The 17,605-nt window shown below is 33.1% G+C and overlaps 1 protein-coding gene across 2 annotated transcripts in view; it reads right to left on the bottom strand.

Moving 5' to 3' along the window:
* The window catches only part of LOC145260324 (myosin-VIIa-like), a 965,294-nt gene that overhangs the window by 238,123 nt on the left and 709,566 nt on the right, over window positions 1-17,605 (bottom strand). The window lies entirely within an intron of this gene.

Below are 17,605 nucleotides of genomic sequence, written 5' to 3'. Positions count from 1 at the left end.
ACATAGGCATCATCACTTATCAAGGCCAAGAGGCAACTCGAGGATAAGGGTTAAAGACTTATTCCTTATTTCTGACTTATTTCTGCCCCTCCCTGACGAAATCTGGACCTCTCATCCATTCTTTCAATGTGACCATATTAACAGAGTCTCCTGTTTTGCAAACATCTCCCTATATTATCCTGATTTAATCTTCCTCTGAGACCATCAAATCTAAGCTTGACTAACACTCACATTACACATCGATTGTAACATTATCACGTAACACATTAGATGCGGAAAGCATAAAAAAAGCAGATCGAAAAATTTTCTGTTAGATATTTATTAGAAAGTATACCCGACATTGAACGGGATTAAATGATGTTCAACGAATGTTTCGCACTTCCATATTTTAATGATATTTTGATTAATGCAGATTTCGTATTTATTATTATATTATACTGGACCCAATATATAGTAATGATTTAAAAAGTTAAAAAAAAAAAAAAAAAAAAAAAGACTCGTGCGTCATCACCGAGAATCGAAACCAAAACGTTTAGCTTGCGATTTACTTTTTCCTTTGACGTTAATGCCTATCCTATGAAGACATGTTTGCTGCAAAGTTAAAAATTAAAACATGAACCAATAGATATTACGTTACACATGTATATTCGTAATGCCGTCGTTCGACCCTCAATTAGAAAATTCCATTTATTTAGTTTTCACACTTTTTGCACCTATTTCCCCCGACTAAATCCCAAATATAAAGTTTCGCATGGGATCAAATGCCCTATATATTAAGTTTCATGTCTGTAGACCAAAAACTGACGGAGGAATTTGGTAGGAAATTTTTTTTTTAAAACTAATATATATACGCATACATAAATATATATAGAAAGAGTTTTGTGTTTACTATAATCTTTTTACGCAAATATTACGCAAGTATAAATCATGTAGAATATCTGCATGAATATAATTACACGTAATAGTTAACTAAAGATGATTATCCCATAAAAAAAAGAAAAAAAAAAGAAAAAAACTAATAGGGAATTAATTAAAATGAATGTTTAAAAGAATATGCAAATTAGCTAGATCTTTTGCAGATGAATGCAATTCCACTACGCATATATAACAAAGTTGTATTTTCTTTTTAAGTAAATAGAAAAAAGGGTTTTTAATATGAATATCAATATACAAAAAAACAAAAAAACTCAGGTTTATTCAAGTACAGAAGAAGAAGAAGATATATATAACGGCTTCTTATCAGACTATGGATACCCACTGAAGGGTGGTTGCGCATGAAATACGTAAGTGTTTAAATGAAGTTCTTATCTGGCAGTTAAATGTTTTGGTTTCGATTCTAACTGATGGCATCCAAGTCATACTTCTTTTAAAAACTTTTGAAACCACTACTATATATTGGGTACAATATAATAACCAATAGAGACTTGGTTCTATAATAAAAAAAAAAAAATGAAATGTACATGAATTAAAATATCATATTAAAACGTATTTTACGACCGAGCAACGCCGGGCGATGTGCTAGTATGAATATAAAACCTCTTTTTATTCTAATAAAACTTATTAAAAAGAAGAATTTTAATAAAACTGTTTTTTTTTTGTTGTTGTTTGTTTATAATTTAAATCTAAAACATTTGGGCTTATGCGCAGTAAATAAAAATATTAAATAAAAAAAAGAATGTTTTTAACGAATTGAAACCAATATTAGTTTAAAGAAAAAAAAATCGACAATGACGACCAGAATAAACACAAAGAAAATTCAAATGTGTTTAAATAAAGAATCGGAATGCTAAGAGGAGAAATGAGCAAGATCAAATAAAAGGATGAGCGAATATTTGAATAAGTTTTTTTTTTTTTTTAACTTGTTTTTAATTCCCTAAATCCACAGATGTTTTCTTAAGCTCAAGTGGCCCGCATACTGCAGGGAAAGTTAAAAAAAAAAAAAAAAAAAATCACCGACAGGAAATACAAAGTAAGAAAAAAAAAAAAAAATCTTAACATAAAAAAAGAAAAAAGAAAAGTCATTTCTGCAGCATGCTGTAAATGATAGTTGAAACCCCAAAACGAACTCTTCATTCAGAAAACTCATAAACGGTACTTTACTAAAATAGTGGTTGTGGTGTGCCCACCATACAGATAACAAAATACCAGACGAATATGCCTCTCGGCATTGTTCGCAACTTATGCACAAGTCGGCACAAAAATGGTTGGATCATTCTACTGCTCCAGCAGGTATCTCACTGCCGATGCATTCCTCAGTCTGTATAAGAACCAGGTAGGCCTTCAAATGGAGTACTGTTACCACCTCTGGACAAGAACTGCTTGGCGAGCTCTATACAGTCTTGATAGAGTTCAAAACCGGCTTCGAAACCTAGTAGGTGATGCTCTTGTCTCTTCCTTGCAACCTCTTTCTCACAGAAGAGACGTTGTGAGCCTATCTCTGCTCTATCGTTATTTTCATGGCAAGTGCTCGACTGAACTCCAATCTATGGTTACCCCTTGCAAACCTTTTACGTAGCTCCATTTCCCTCCTCCAACAGTTTCAGTGCAGTACCCTTTCTTTCTCATGCACAATTATTTTACTTCTAATATAGTTATCGCTGGATGGCGCATCTCCAATATGTTAACTAGCATCTTCTCTCTTTTTCTGCTGAGAAGCATTAGACTTCGAAATACCATGATATAAACAGTTTATTAACCTACATCCATAATTGGTGTAAAATCCATATTGAATAAACGAATAAATCTATATGCATTAGTATATATTTTTGTATTGTCGTTTTTTATATTCTTCATATTCTATAAGCTCAAAAACAATTTGTTAAGCTTTGCATTATCCCGATAAGTCTCCTCTTAAAGAATCGATCTTATTTTTTTAACCCCCCCCTCCATATATATATATATATATATATATATATATCCCAGTGAATCAATGTGCCCCAAGAAATTACTCAATATGGTTTCCGTTCTGCTAGATCTACAGCAGATGTCCTTACAGTTATATCGCATAGGATTAGCAAATCTCTCGACGGTGGCAATCTTTCTAGGGCAATTGCTCTTGACATATCTAAAGCCTTTGATAGGATATGGCATAAAGGTTTACTTCATAAAATCGCTAGCTATGGTATAGCTGGAAAAGTCTTCTCAATTATTAAATCATTTCTTTCTGATAGGTTCATAAGAGTAGTAGTTGAGGGGCAAAAATCAAAAGCTCACAGTATTAATGCCGGTGTCCCTCAGGGATCCATTCTGGGCCCAACTCTTTTCCTGATCTACATTAATGATCTTCCAAATCATATCCTTACATCATTTGTAGACATTTATGCTGACGACACTACCATTTATGGTACCACATCTAAGACAGTAAACGACCAAGTTCTCTCCAATTCTCTTTCCTCTGATCTTGAGCACGTAGTACAATGGGGAAAGGAGTGGCTGGTTACTTTTAATGCATCTAAAACCAAGCTTCTCTCTTTACATCATCAACATTCTAATCCACATTTGTCATCAATTGAAATGAATGGCTCTCGTCTTCAGGAGGCCTCAAGTTTTGACAAGCTTCTGGGCTTGACCATTACTCCTGATCTTAAATGGAACACGTATATCAAATCTGTTGCCAAGGCCGCTGGAAAAATGGTGGGATCTTTCTATCGATCCAGTAGATATCTCACTGCTGATGCTATTCTCTATCTATATAAGAGCCAGGTACGTCCAAGGATGGAATACTGTTGCCACATCTGGGCAGGAGCTGCTAGAAAGGACTTGTTCTGCCTTGATAGAGTTCAAAATAGACTTCGTAGCCTCGTAGGAGATGTCCTTTTCTCCTCCTTGCAACCTCTATCTCACAGAAGAGATGTTGCGAGTTTGTCTCTGATGTATCGTTATTTTCATGGAAAGTGTTTGACTGAGCTTCAATCTATGGTCCCCCCTTGCCAAACTTTCACAAGAAACACTCGTCTAGCTGTAAACACTATCAATAATTTCCCCCACTCTTTATCTGTGCCTAAACCTAAACGTAGATTCCATGAACAAAGCTTCTTTCTTAGAACTGCACGCCTGTGGAATTGTCTTCCGTTTTCCTGCTTTCCGGCTGACTACAATATGGTTGTGTTCAAGTCTAAAGTAAATAAGTTCTTGATGAGCCGTTCCATATAAGTTATTAAATTTACCAAATTTTCATTACTAATGATTACTATATTGACCAATTTCTACTGTACACTCTTTAACCCTTATCCTTGAGTGGCCTCTGGGCCTTGATAATGTGGTGATGCCTTTGTAAAAAAAAAAAAAAAAAAAAAAAAAATTCCACCTAGAAATTCTATGACTCGGTGCAGTACATACAGTGCCTAGATTTCCCAAATGGTCACCCATCTAGTACTGGCCAGGTTCAATGTTGCTTAACTTCGGTAATCTGGTGGGAACCGGTGTGTCAACGTGACTGTGCTGTATATGTGGCGCAGTCTTTGTTAAGACATATATCTAGGAGAAGGAAACTCTGATGTAAAAACCTGTGGTTTACTGTATACTCTGTCCTGTGGCAGTCGTCTGTACCAGCAAAGGTTAGCAGTAATACCAAAAAGTGTGGTTGGTTCTACACAAAGCCTTCACCACTATAAACAAATCATATGTGTGGATTTTCCAACTTAATTGTTGTGGCAGAAGCTTATATGTCGAAATCGACGGGAGAGTCCATCATATATATATATATATATATATATATATATATATATATATATATATGTATATATATATATATATATGTATATATATATATATATATATATGTATATATGTATATATATATATATGTATATATATATATATGTATATATATATATATGTATATATATATATATGTATATATATATATATGTATATATATGTATATGTATATATATATATATATGTATATATATATATGTATATATATATATATGTATATATATATATATATGTATATATATATATATATATGTATATATATATATGTATATATATATATATATGTATATATATATATATATGTATATATATATATATATATGTATATATATATATGTATATATGTATATATATATATATATATGTATATATATATATATGTATATATATATGTATATATATATATATATGTATATATATATATATATATATATGTATATATATATATATATGTATATATATATATATATATATATGTATATATATATATATATGTATATATATATATATATATATATGTATATATATATATATGTATATATATATATGTATATATATATATATATGTATATATATATATATATGTATATATATATATGTATATATATATATATATATGTATATATATATATATATGTATATATATATATATATATATGTATATATATATATGTATATATATATATATGTATATATATATATATGTATATATATATATATATATGTATATATATATATGTATATATATATATGTATATATATATATGTATATATATATATATATATATATATATATACACAGTAATAAATAGTGCTATACAATAAAAATTAGTAAGATTGTATACCTAGAAAAATTAGGTTGAAGGCTCTTTAAATTCATACTAGAATTATCTACAAGGACCCATGGCATAATGGTTAAAATACTTGGTACAACTCAGTTTTAAAAGTTAAATTCTTCTTGAGGTTGAAGATTCAATCCTCAGTGCGGATGACACTCAAAATACAATTGCAAATTTCTTAATGATGGAATGAGAGTATGTTACCCCCATAGATTAAATGAAGGGTTCCGTTCGAAATTCCATGCAGATTTCTGAGTTCGACAAGACACACTTGAAGAAGATCGAAGGTTACATAAGCCGAAACGTTGTGAAAATAACACTCATGATGAGAACAGTAGTCCAAAGAATGTAAATGATACAAGCAAAAAAAAAAAAAAAAAAGCAATAATAATGAAAGAAATTTTTTTTTTTTTTTCAAGTTTGATGAAATTGATATGCAGAAAAATATCAAAAATAATTCTTGCTAAATTTTCTGAAAAGATAAACAGCCCGAAACAAAAAGCTGGAAAAAGTTATATTAAAAATTTGCTAGAGTGGAAACACAACATATTACGTAGCCATCTTTTGAAAAGTTTTTAATATATATACTAGCAAAGCTACCCAGCATTACCTGAAGCAAAAGTGCAAGGTATTTATATTAAAACTTCTATCTCTTCTCTATCTTCCTCTTTCTCCCTCCCCGATTCCCTCTTTCTTCTCCACCCAGCCAATTCCTCTCTGTGCATATACACACACAGACAACTCATAAGGGAATTAACCCCTTGACTTAACAGTTACTTCCGTTTAGTTAGTACATAATCTGGTTGGAAAATTGCCCCTCCCTGATGAAATCTGTACCAGTTTATGGCCATAAAATGAATAATTTTTTTAGATTTTAGATAGTATTTATCCGGGATGACTTTGATCAAGAAAATATCAATTTTGTGGGAGTTTGTTTTGTAGTTTTTTTTTTAAATTTTAGCTGGACGTATACACATACATGCAGACAACAGCCCATTATATTATAGATGACTGAATTTTATATTGTTATTTCACTGAATGAAAACACAACGTTTTGGGGTGGGGTGCTCTCGTTTATTTACTACAGTGGCAAAATCATTACCACGCATTACCAATAGTGAGACGTTCTGCAAGAGCCAATCCATTTTGAAAAAAAAAAATGTCGATATAAAAAAATAAATACACCTCATTGAAAAAAGAATTCACCTAAAAACAATTATCTGGCGTAATGAAAATTTTCAATATTTATTAATAAATTGATGTTATGATTTATTTTATTCTAAAAAAAGAAAAGATTTTGAGTTACCTAAATTATTTTGAAACCCCTCAATGCGATTGGCTAGTTGGTTAGTCCATGTGACACAATCAAGGTCATATAAAACTACTAGAAGGACTTAAATAAACTTTCCCTTTAACAGTTATCAGCATCCTTTTTGATTTTAGAAAGGTGCTGTGTTTTTGGAAAACCGCCCAACTTAGCCCGATTCTGTTTCAATGTCGTCTCGTGATCACTGGAGAAAGTCAGTTTATACCTTAAATGAATTGGGTTAGCTGTTTGATGGGTTTATTGTGAATAGTCAATCACATTGAAGTGTTTAATGCATTTCATTATGGGATATCGCCTGATGGAAATTATATATATATATATATATATATATATATATATATATATATATATATTAACTACTGGCCTGTCAAAGTTATGCTTTGAGGGTATGTTAGTTAGAAGACAAAAGAGGAAAGCAAAGGAAAAGATGGAGAGAACATTTTTGATTGCGCATCTCCCAACAGTTGCCCTGGATCGGAAAGAATGGCGAAAAATAAGGCACCAAGCGAAAGATGCGACTCATGATGATATAACTTTAATCACCATCTTCATTTCAAAAACGAAATATGTCCTATTATTTCTTATTATATATATAGCCAAAACTTTGTGAGCACTTTTAAACAGAGCTAATATGAAAAAAAACTGTTTTTTTTTTAAACATTTAAAGGTTTCAAGATATCTATTTTTTTAATATTTAACTTTCTGATTTTTTAGTATCATTTTCTATTGAAAGCAACCATAATTTTTTTTCTATTGAAAGCAACCTTAATTTTTTTCTCTATTGCAAGCAACCTTAAATTTTTTTTCTATTACAAGCAACCTTAAATGTTTTTTCTATTACAAGCAACCTTAAATTTTTTTTCTATTACAAGCAACCTTAAATTTTTTTTCTATTACAAGCAACCTTAAATTTTTTTTCTATTACAAGCAACCTTAAATATTTTCTCTATTACAAGCAACCTTAAATTTTTTTTCTATTGAGAGCAACCTTAAATTTTTTTTCTATTACAAGCAACCTTAAATATTTTCTCTATTACAAGCAACCTTAAATTTTTTTTCTATTGAGAGCAACCTTAAATTTTTTTCTATTGAGAGCAACCTTAAATTTTTTTTCTATTGAAAGCAACCTTACATTTTTTTTCTATTGAGAGCAACCTTACATTTTTTTTCTATTGAGAGCAACCTTACATTTTTTTTCTATTGAGAGCAACCTTACATTTTTTTTCTATTGAAAGCAACCTTACATTTTTTTTCTATTGAAAGCAACCTTACATTTTTTTTCTATTGAGAGCAACCTTACATTTTTTTTCTATTGAGAGCAACCTTAAATTTTTTTTCTATTGAGAGCAACCTTACATTTTTTCTCTATTGAAAGCAACCTTACATTTTTTTCTATTGAGAGCAACCTTAAATTTTTTTTCTATTGAGAGCAACCTTAAATTTTTTTTCTATTGAAAGCAACCTTACATTTTTTTTCTATTGAGAGCAACCTTACATTTTTTTTTCTATTGAGAGCAACCTTACATTTTTTTTCTATTGAGAGCAACCTTAAATTGTTTTTCTATTGAGAGCAACCTTAAATTTTTTTTCTATTGAAAGCAACCTTAAATTTTTTTCTATTGAAAGCAACCTTAAAACTTTCTATTTTCATTCACACATTTCACACATAAAAAATGTTACTCTTTATAAAGTTGGTCAGTGAGTTTCATCCATACGTTTAATAAAACGTACTTCATGCTTGAAATGAAATGGAGATAAAGCAATTGGAACACAGCATGGATGCACATATCGCAGCATCAGCAGCAACAAACGACGTATGTAAATGCCTGAGTCATGCGTGAGGTGACGTCATGGCGAGAAACAAGGAAAGAAAAGGATTATAAAAAAAAGAAAAACGTGACATGGAAAGGCAGAGATAAGCGTGTTACACACGTAGGCCGAGAGCGACAGGGGAAGACGTGTCCGAAACACGGTTGGTCAAAGACTGAGTACCACGTATTTGACACGGCAGAGTCCTGTTAAGCACATTGGAGTACGAGAAGACATTTGAACAAGACACAAGGCACTATTCTGGAAAGTACCTGTAAATAAATGTCTGTTGTTTCACTGAAAAAAAAAAAGGAGAGTCGAATTCTTTCCTTGTCTTTGTTTTCTTGCAACTGTCTGCATACAACATGTTGGTCCCGAGTGTTGACATGTAACGACTATGTTATATGATTTGAGTGACTTAAAAATATCTATAAGTTTGTTTTTAATAAAATAAATTACTTATATTAATATTCATTTAAAAAAAAATGAATAAATGCGAAAGTTAGTCCCATTCCTTGCACTATTCACTGGCTACAGCGGCAAAAGTATTACCAATAGTAATAGTTTTGCATATAGGCAGAAGACATGTTTCATTCTTGAAGTCAAGTTGTTTCAAGGCAATTCAACTTTGCACGATAACAACACCCTGTCATATTTATATATTTTATGTATTTTTATATACTTCTTATGTATATCACAAGGTTAATTCATTTGCATATTGATTTACAAAAGGACCGGCAGTTTATTAATAAACTATTTTTCTTTCTTGTTATTTTTTGATTCAATCAAATGGCTCTGTTTAGGAACGTTGTTTTGTTTTTTTTTTTGTTTGTTTTTTTTACATGGGGGTCACCACTTATCAATGCCCGAAGGCCACTCAGGGATAAGGGTTATTGCGTGTACAGTAATCAATGAGATAGTATTGTAGTAATCATTAGTATTGGGGGTTTTGATAGAGTGTCTTACTTAAGGGGGCGGTTTGTCAGGAGTTTGTTTATGTTGGACTTGAAGACGTCCAAGTTGTAGTCAGGTGGGAAACAGGTAAGCGGCAGAGAGTTCCACTGGCGTGCAGTTCTAAGAAAGAAGCTTTGCTCATGGAATCTACATTTTGATTTAGGCACAGATAAAAAGTGGGGAAAATTGTTGACAGTAGTTTCAGCCAGACTGGTGTTTCTTGTGAAAGATTGGCGAAGGGGGACGAGGGATTGGAGCTCAGACGAGCACCTGCCATGGAAATAGCGATAAAACAAAGATAGGCTCACAACGTCTCTTCTGTGGGAGAGAGGTTGCAGGGAAGGGAAAAGAGCATCCCCCACTAAACCACGAAGTCTATTTTGTACTTTGTCAAGACAGGATAGGCTGTTTTTAGCAGCTCCTGCCCAGATGTGGCAGCAGTACTCCATCCTTGGACGTACTTGGCTTTTATACAGATAGAGAATTGCATCAGTAGTGAGATATCTTCTGGAGCGGTAGAATGATCCCACCATTTTCCCAGCGTCCCTGGCAAGAGATTTGATGTACGTGTTCCATTTCAGGTCAGGAGTAAAACGGTCAAACCCAGAAGCTTGTCAAAACATGGAGCCTCTCCAAGACGAGAGCCATCCATTTCAATTGATGCCAGATGGGGATCAGAGCGTTGATGATGTAAAGATAGAAGCTTGGTTTTGGATGCATTAAAAGTGACCAGCCACCTCTTCCCCCATTGTACCACGTGCTAAAGATCAGAGGAGAGAGAATTAGAGAGAACTTTGTCATTTACGGCCTTTGATGTGTTGCCATAGATGGGCGTGTCATCAGCATAGATGTCAACGAATGATTTAATTTTATTTCCTGGGCAAACGTTTAGCAATTGTGTTCAGATGTTCACTTCAAGTTTTTTTTTTTTCTTTACAGAGACTAACATAATTTTCAACAAGTTTTGGTCTATCTTTAAATTCCAAGTTAACCTTTCCCTCTACACACACACACACACACACACACACACACACACACACACACACAAACACACACACATATAAACACACACACAAACACACACACACTATCAACCATGCAAATTGATTTCTTCTTTCTTTTTTTGTGTTCATATTTAAAAAATAAATAAATTAACATTGAATTCCACAAAATGTTATTGTTTATCAATCTGTGAAAGTTTTTGTTTTTTATTTGCAACAAAAATGAATGAAATATTTATTATTGGAAATGTTTTTGTTCCTTATTTACTTGCCTACCCACTAGGTTAAAGTTAGACACAAGGTCAGTTTTTAATATGGGGGGGGGGAAATCCAGCTTGATAAAAAGGGGTTCTCAGGATTGAAACAAACAAAAACTGCCTCAGCGAAAAAGGACCTTTCCTTCACTGACTTTAGACAGAATAGACTAAGTGCAACATCAGAACAGATACCACACTTTGTTCCTATTTTAAATAGCAAACTTTGCAAAACGATAGCGATCTGGCAAAGTCGATTAATAAATAGAGAAAAGGAAAAAGACAGGAGAGCTCATATTCCGAATAAGAATTACCTCCCCCTGGATAAAGAAAGCTGCCACATACATGGAAGATGACTCAAAAATAAAATGAAAGTGTGAATACAAATGGTAAAAGAGCATGATTATTTTTCTTGCAAATTTCGTTCAACACTAATAGCTCTCACTGATCTTGATTTTTCTACTTGGGAGTCACCAAAAGTCCCAAAGGCCACTCGAGGTTAAGAGTTAATGAATATAAGGTGGTAGTGTAGTAATCGTTAATGGTGTAGATTGGGTAGAATTTGGATTATTTATGGAGACAGCGCAACAAGAACTTGTTTACATTGAATTTATAAACTACCATGTTGTATTCAATGGGAAAGCAGGCTGCCAGAACAGTGTTCCATAGGCGGGCAGTTCTGGCAAAGAAGCCTTGTTTATGGCATCTGCATTTAATTTTGCAACGAGTGGGTGATTTCTTGAAATAGCACTCTTCTTATTACTTTTGTTGGACAATGGGTCAGGTGTGATTTTGGATAAATTTACTCTGGCCTACAAAAATGTATAAGCAGTCCGATCAGAATTCCCCAGTAGGAACGCCTCAGGCAACAAGTAATTAACTAACCATTTCTCGGAGAGAAAGCAATTCCTTTAAATAGTTTATTTTCACAGCTTGGTTCTTATCTTATCTCCTTTACTAACCTCATCCCCTCAATGGCCTCTTGTCTCAAGAGAGTTTGATTTCGGAACAATTCATTTTAAAATGGGTAAACACGAAATATTTTATCAAATTAATCACTAATCAATATCTTTACTGATCGAACAATCATTTTTTAATATGTGTAAAAAGTGCTAATGTACACACGAACACGAAACATATTATCAATATACAAATTATTTAAGTCTTAATATACTCCATGAAAGAGTATCTGCATAATAAGATCATAGTGAATTAAAGGTAGCCCAATCTCTAGCCACAGTTCTCCTGACCGGCATTGCTTAAGTCCAGTTGTAAATAAAAATTCAAAATGACCACGTTTCACAAGGATTGGCTTTTCTGGAGAAGGAAATATACTGTGCTTATATATATATATATATATATATATATATATATATATATATATATATATATATATATATATATATATATATATATATATATATATAGATGTCTCGTGTCGCGGGGGTTCGAATCGTTCGGCTGGTGTTAATCGTGACACCCTGAACTGAAGAATCCCGAAAGGATGAAACACTAGTGTCTGTAGGTATTTAATTATTATAGTAAAAAAATAATTATATATATATATATATATATATATATATATATATATATATATATATATATATATTGTGTGTGTTTATTAGTGTCGTCCTGTGGTTTATTTTCACAGTTTTCTTTGTTCCAGTATTATCGACAAGAAACCCTTTAAATTAAAGATGTCAGGCAGATAAGCCAACAACCCAACGTCATCGATAGACAAGAATCGAATCCAGTCAAGGCATGAGACGAGTAACCTATATGCAACAATATGTTGTAGTTTATCGATTTTTTAATGAATTCGAATTGGCAAAAACTTATTAAAAAAAAAGTGTGACAAGTAGAATAAAAAGTTGTAGTCGTTGAGACTCGATGGTTAATAGGTATGACTAAGTACAAACGTTAGACCCCTGGAATACAGCATTAATCCGTTCCGTATTATATGTATGGCAGGACCTAAGCAAAATGCTATACAGAACATATCAAAATTAGTAACAAATACAGTACAGTATATAATACACATGTATATAATCAAATAACGTTATAAATAACACCGTAAGGTGGTGCAAATGCTATAACAAGGTGCTGGAAAAACATTGTATTCCACATCATAACCTGAAATATATATATATATATATATATATATATATATATATATATATATATATATATCCTAGGACCACCGTATCCCGGGGTTGTACTGAATATGGATTCAATAATAACACTCGATAATCGCCGTGAACATATTTCTGGCAAAGTCTAGTCGTGATAAGTAAGTAGATATTTTGTTAAATGATGCACGATGTTGCTTAAGATAATGCGCATTGTCTGATGTCATCATTAGTTCCTGGATATGCAAGTACATAAATGGTGGCTTAAACAATCACCATTTTGTGAGAGCTTATCTTACACATATAATCTGGGTAAGATAAGAATGGACAAAATTAATTCCCTCTCTCTCTCTCTCTCTCTCTCTCTCTCTCTATATATATATATATATATATATATATATATATATATATATATATATATATATATAAAAACTCTGTGGACCTTGCTTGTTTGCATTTTGTCTTCGATGATTGAGTGATCCCATCTTTTAAAAAAGGGATGACAGATGAATATATATAAAATCCTTGACTTCTAATTCATGTAATATTTGTCTATGTAAATAAAAATATATTTTGCTCTTTTTTTTTTTTTTTTTGGAGCATTCTTAATAATCTCATTTGAATTCATGAGTTTTATCTCCTGAATACCTTTAACTTGAGATATATATATATGTATGCATGTATGTATGTATATATATGAATGTGTTTGTGTGTGTGTGTGTGTGTATTGGCGTGGCTCAGAGGTTAAGGAATGAGAGTAGAGAGTTGTATGTTTTGGTTTCGATTCTAGCTGATGGCACCCAAAACCTATATATATATTTTTAGTTTTGATCTCACTATCATATATTAGTTCAACATTTTTTTTTTTTTTTTTTTTTATTACATTTTCACCCCAAACAAGGCAATTTGCCACTTTGGTGTAGGGGGCTACTGTCAGGGGCAACAACTACTGGGGTACTATGAAGGGATTTGGGCAGCAAGGTGTCGGTTCACGTTACACTTGAACTTCTGCACGTCAGTACTGTTGGGGAAGCAGGGACCTGGAATGGAATTCCAGAGTCTAGCGGTTCTGGGGAAGAAACTATTGGAGTAAAAAGATCTTTTACATCTAGGGATCTCTACAGTGTGGGGGTGGGATTTAGAAGCCTGTTGGGTTTGTCGAGGGTGCTCACGTCGTGGGGGCACAAGTGATTGCAGTTCGTCAGAGCATTCACCACTAAAATACTTGTAGAAAAGGCAGAGGGATGCAACACTTCGTCGATGGGACAGAGGCTGAAGCTTAGATGCCAGTTCAGGGTCTATCAGGTTTGCGACTCTCTTTTGAACCTTGTCAAGGAGCGAGAGACTAGTAGCAGATGCACCAGCCCAGATGTGGCAGCAATACTCCATACATGGGCGAATGGTGGCCTTATAGAGGTACAGGATACTTTCGGGTGTTAGTAGTTTTCTAGCACGGTAGAGAGCCCACCTTTCTTGCAGCGGCCCTGGCAATGCCTTCAATGTAATTGTTCCAGCTCATGTTTCCTGTGAATGTTAGGCCAAGGAGTTTGAAAGATGGACTCTCAGATAGAGAGTCGTTGGCCATGGCTATGGGTGGTAGAGAGGGTTTCTTGTAATTATTGAATGAAACTAGTTTAGTCTTGGCAGCATTGAACGCGACCAACCACTTTTGTCCCCATTCCACTACAGATTGGAGGTCTTCCTCTAGTGTTTCTGCCATTTCTTTAGAAATGTGTTCATTCGTCTTCCTGTCGTGCCTGCCATAGAGTGTAGTGTCATCAGCATATATACCCATCTCAGAGGCAATGTTGTCGGGGAGGTCATTTATGAATATCAGGAACAATAGAGGTCCAAGGATAGAACCCTGGGGCACCCCCGCATTTATATTATATTGTTTAGATGTACGACCGTCGAGGACTACCTGGATTTTTCTCTCATCTAAGAAGGATTTAATTATGTTAAGTATTCTACCAGTGATACAATATGATCTGATTTTACTGAGGAGACCCTCATGCCATACCCTGTCAAAAGCCTTAGATATATCTAGAGCTACCGCTCTGCCCTCCCCCGCTTTGTCCAGTGAATGGTATATACGTTCAGAGATCACAGTTAGGATGTCTGCTGTGGAACGGGCTTGTCTAAATCCATATTGTTTGTCAGTCAGTAGTTTAGCATCTGTAAGATGATGGACTAGAGCATGGTTAATTATGATCTCAAATATTTTGGCAAAAAGTGGGAGGAGGCTAATGGGGCGATAATTTGATGGGTCTGTCCTTTCGCCAGAATTCTTGAATACTGGTACAACAGAAGCAGTTTTCCAACAGCCCGGAAAGCAAGCTTCATTAAGGCATTTATTGTAGAGTTTGGAGAGAACTGGAGCTACTTCGGTTGAGCACTTTTTTAATAGCACAGCTGGGATAAGATCGGGTCCACATGCTTTTGAGGTGTCAAGGTTTTTTATGATAGCATGCACCTGAGCAGGGGTGGTTTTCAGATCGTCTAGTGTGGCGTCTGTTCGCATAGGAAAGTCAGGTAGGGGGTGGTTGGAAGGGTCCAGTGTGGAGTTTGAGGCAAACCGTCTGGCAAGCATGTTAGTCTTGTCAGTTGCTGAGGCGACAACCTCATGATTGTTGGTTAGTGGGGGAATTGTTGATTGCCCATTATTTACTACACTGTTAATATTAATCGATAGAGAATTGTCTCTATAATACATAATCTGAACGAGTTAAACTATCATATTTACACATTTCTTATGACTGGGCAACGCCAGATGGCCTACTATATATGTGTGTGTGTGTCTATAGGTGATAAGACGATTCCAATATTTTCCTCGATTCTGATAGCATTTACTTAAATTCCTGATTCCAATTCTTTTAAAACTTGTAAATATTTAGTCATAAAGTTGTTTTCAATTTTTTTTTTTTCAGAATACCGTGATTTTATATTTGCATCTATTTTCGCAAATGTAACAAATACAGTTGTTGGTGGGGGAGCAGAGGTGATCTATAGGTTTTAGTTTTACTGATAGATTAATATCAATAAATATTTATCATTTTATAATCAACAACGGAAGCGTTAAACAAAATCAACAATTAAAAAAAAAAAAAAAATTTTTAATAAGTTTTGTTCCTAATTCGAATACTCAAAGTTCCGATTTTTCTGATTCTCAACACACACACACACACACACACACACACACACACACACACACACACACACACACACATATAAACTGTACAGGTCAGAAAAACATTGGTACCGTCAGTTTCAAGCTTAACATAAGGGGGACCAGTTAATGGCAAAACATTATTTACCATTAATTGCTCCCCCTTATGTTAGGCTTGAAACCGGTACCAATGTTTTTCTGAATTTCTGTACAGTTTTAAATAAATAAATATTAAGCTCTTATATAGAAAATTTTCTTTGTAATCGAGTACTTTGATGGAATTCTTTCCCCAAAACGGTGTCTCCCTGGTGTTGCCCAGCCATAAAATAGTCTTAAATATATTTTAATTTATGCAGATTTAGTATTTATTTTCTATTGATTATTATCTTGTACCTGATATATAATAGTGATTTCAAAAAGTTAAAAAAAAAAAAATGTGTCAAGGATGCCATTAGCTAGAATTGAACTCAAAACATGTAGCTCTCCAACATTATTTGTTATCCTTTGAGCTAAGTACATATGCATATCCAAACCTTAAAAATATAAATGTATATTTGTGCATGTGTAAAAAATACATGTTTAGTCGACTTACGCCTGTCAAGTTCCATTTCTTTTTCAATTTTGACACTGAAAACTAAATCAAATTTGTTCTACATGTCGAAATCCCCTATATATCAAGTTTCAAGTCTGAAAAGCAAAAATTGTGAGAGTAGTTTGGTAGAGATTTTTCCTCCTCACAGACAAACAGGCGGTTACACACACACACACACACACATATATATACACAGAATAAATTCTGAACATAAAGAGAACTTTATTGTCAAGTCAATAAGGGTTACAAAAAGAGGAATAATACCATGGCCAAAAGAGGGTTCTCTCTTATTCCTCTTGACAATGTAATAAAATTCCTATGTAACTTCACTATTTAGCTTAACTTATTCTATTAATAGAGTAGATCTTTTTTTTTTTTTTTTATCCAAATAGGTTAAACTTACGATTGAAAATTTATTTTTCAACTTGATTTTTTATTTTTAATATATCTATATATCTATAAAAGTGAAGTGTCTGATGTCTGTCTGTGTACATTTCCCAACGCAATAACTGTCAATTTTAAGTCTACACACTCGAAATTTGATATACAGGGTACTGAGATTTGGGAAAATCTTTTTTAATCTGTTTTCGGCCAGAAATTTGGCTGTTAAGGGGTCAAAGTTCAACGATTTCACCTTTGAGAACTCTACCAAACTCCTCCATCAATTTTGGGTATGAACAATTGAAATTTTAGATATAGATTCCTTGGACATGGATCTAACTTAATAATTTGATTTGAGTCCAAAACAATAAATGTTAAGGGGTCATAATAGGAATCAAAGTTTAAAAAAATTTGATCTCTGCGGCCTCTATCTA

The sequence above is a fragment of the Euprymna scolopes genome, chromosome 36 (genome assembly GCF_053919585.1).
Source record: "Euprymna scolopes isolate OS-2025 chromosome 36, ASM5391958v1, whole genome shotgun sequence".
Taxonomy (NCBI): domain Eukaryota; kingdom Metazoa; phylum Mollusca; class Cephalopoda; order Sepiida; family Sepiolidae; genus Euprymna; species Euprymna scolopes.
This window is presented reverse-complemented; position numbering and strand designations above follow the sequence as displayed.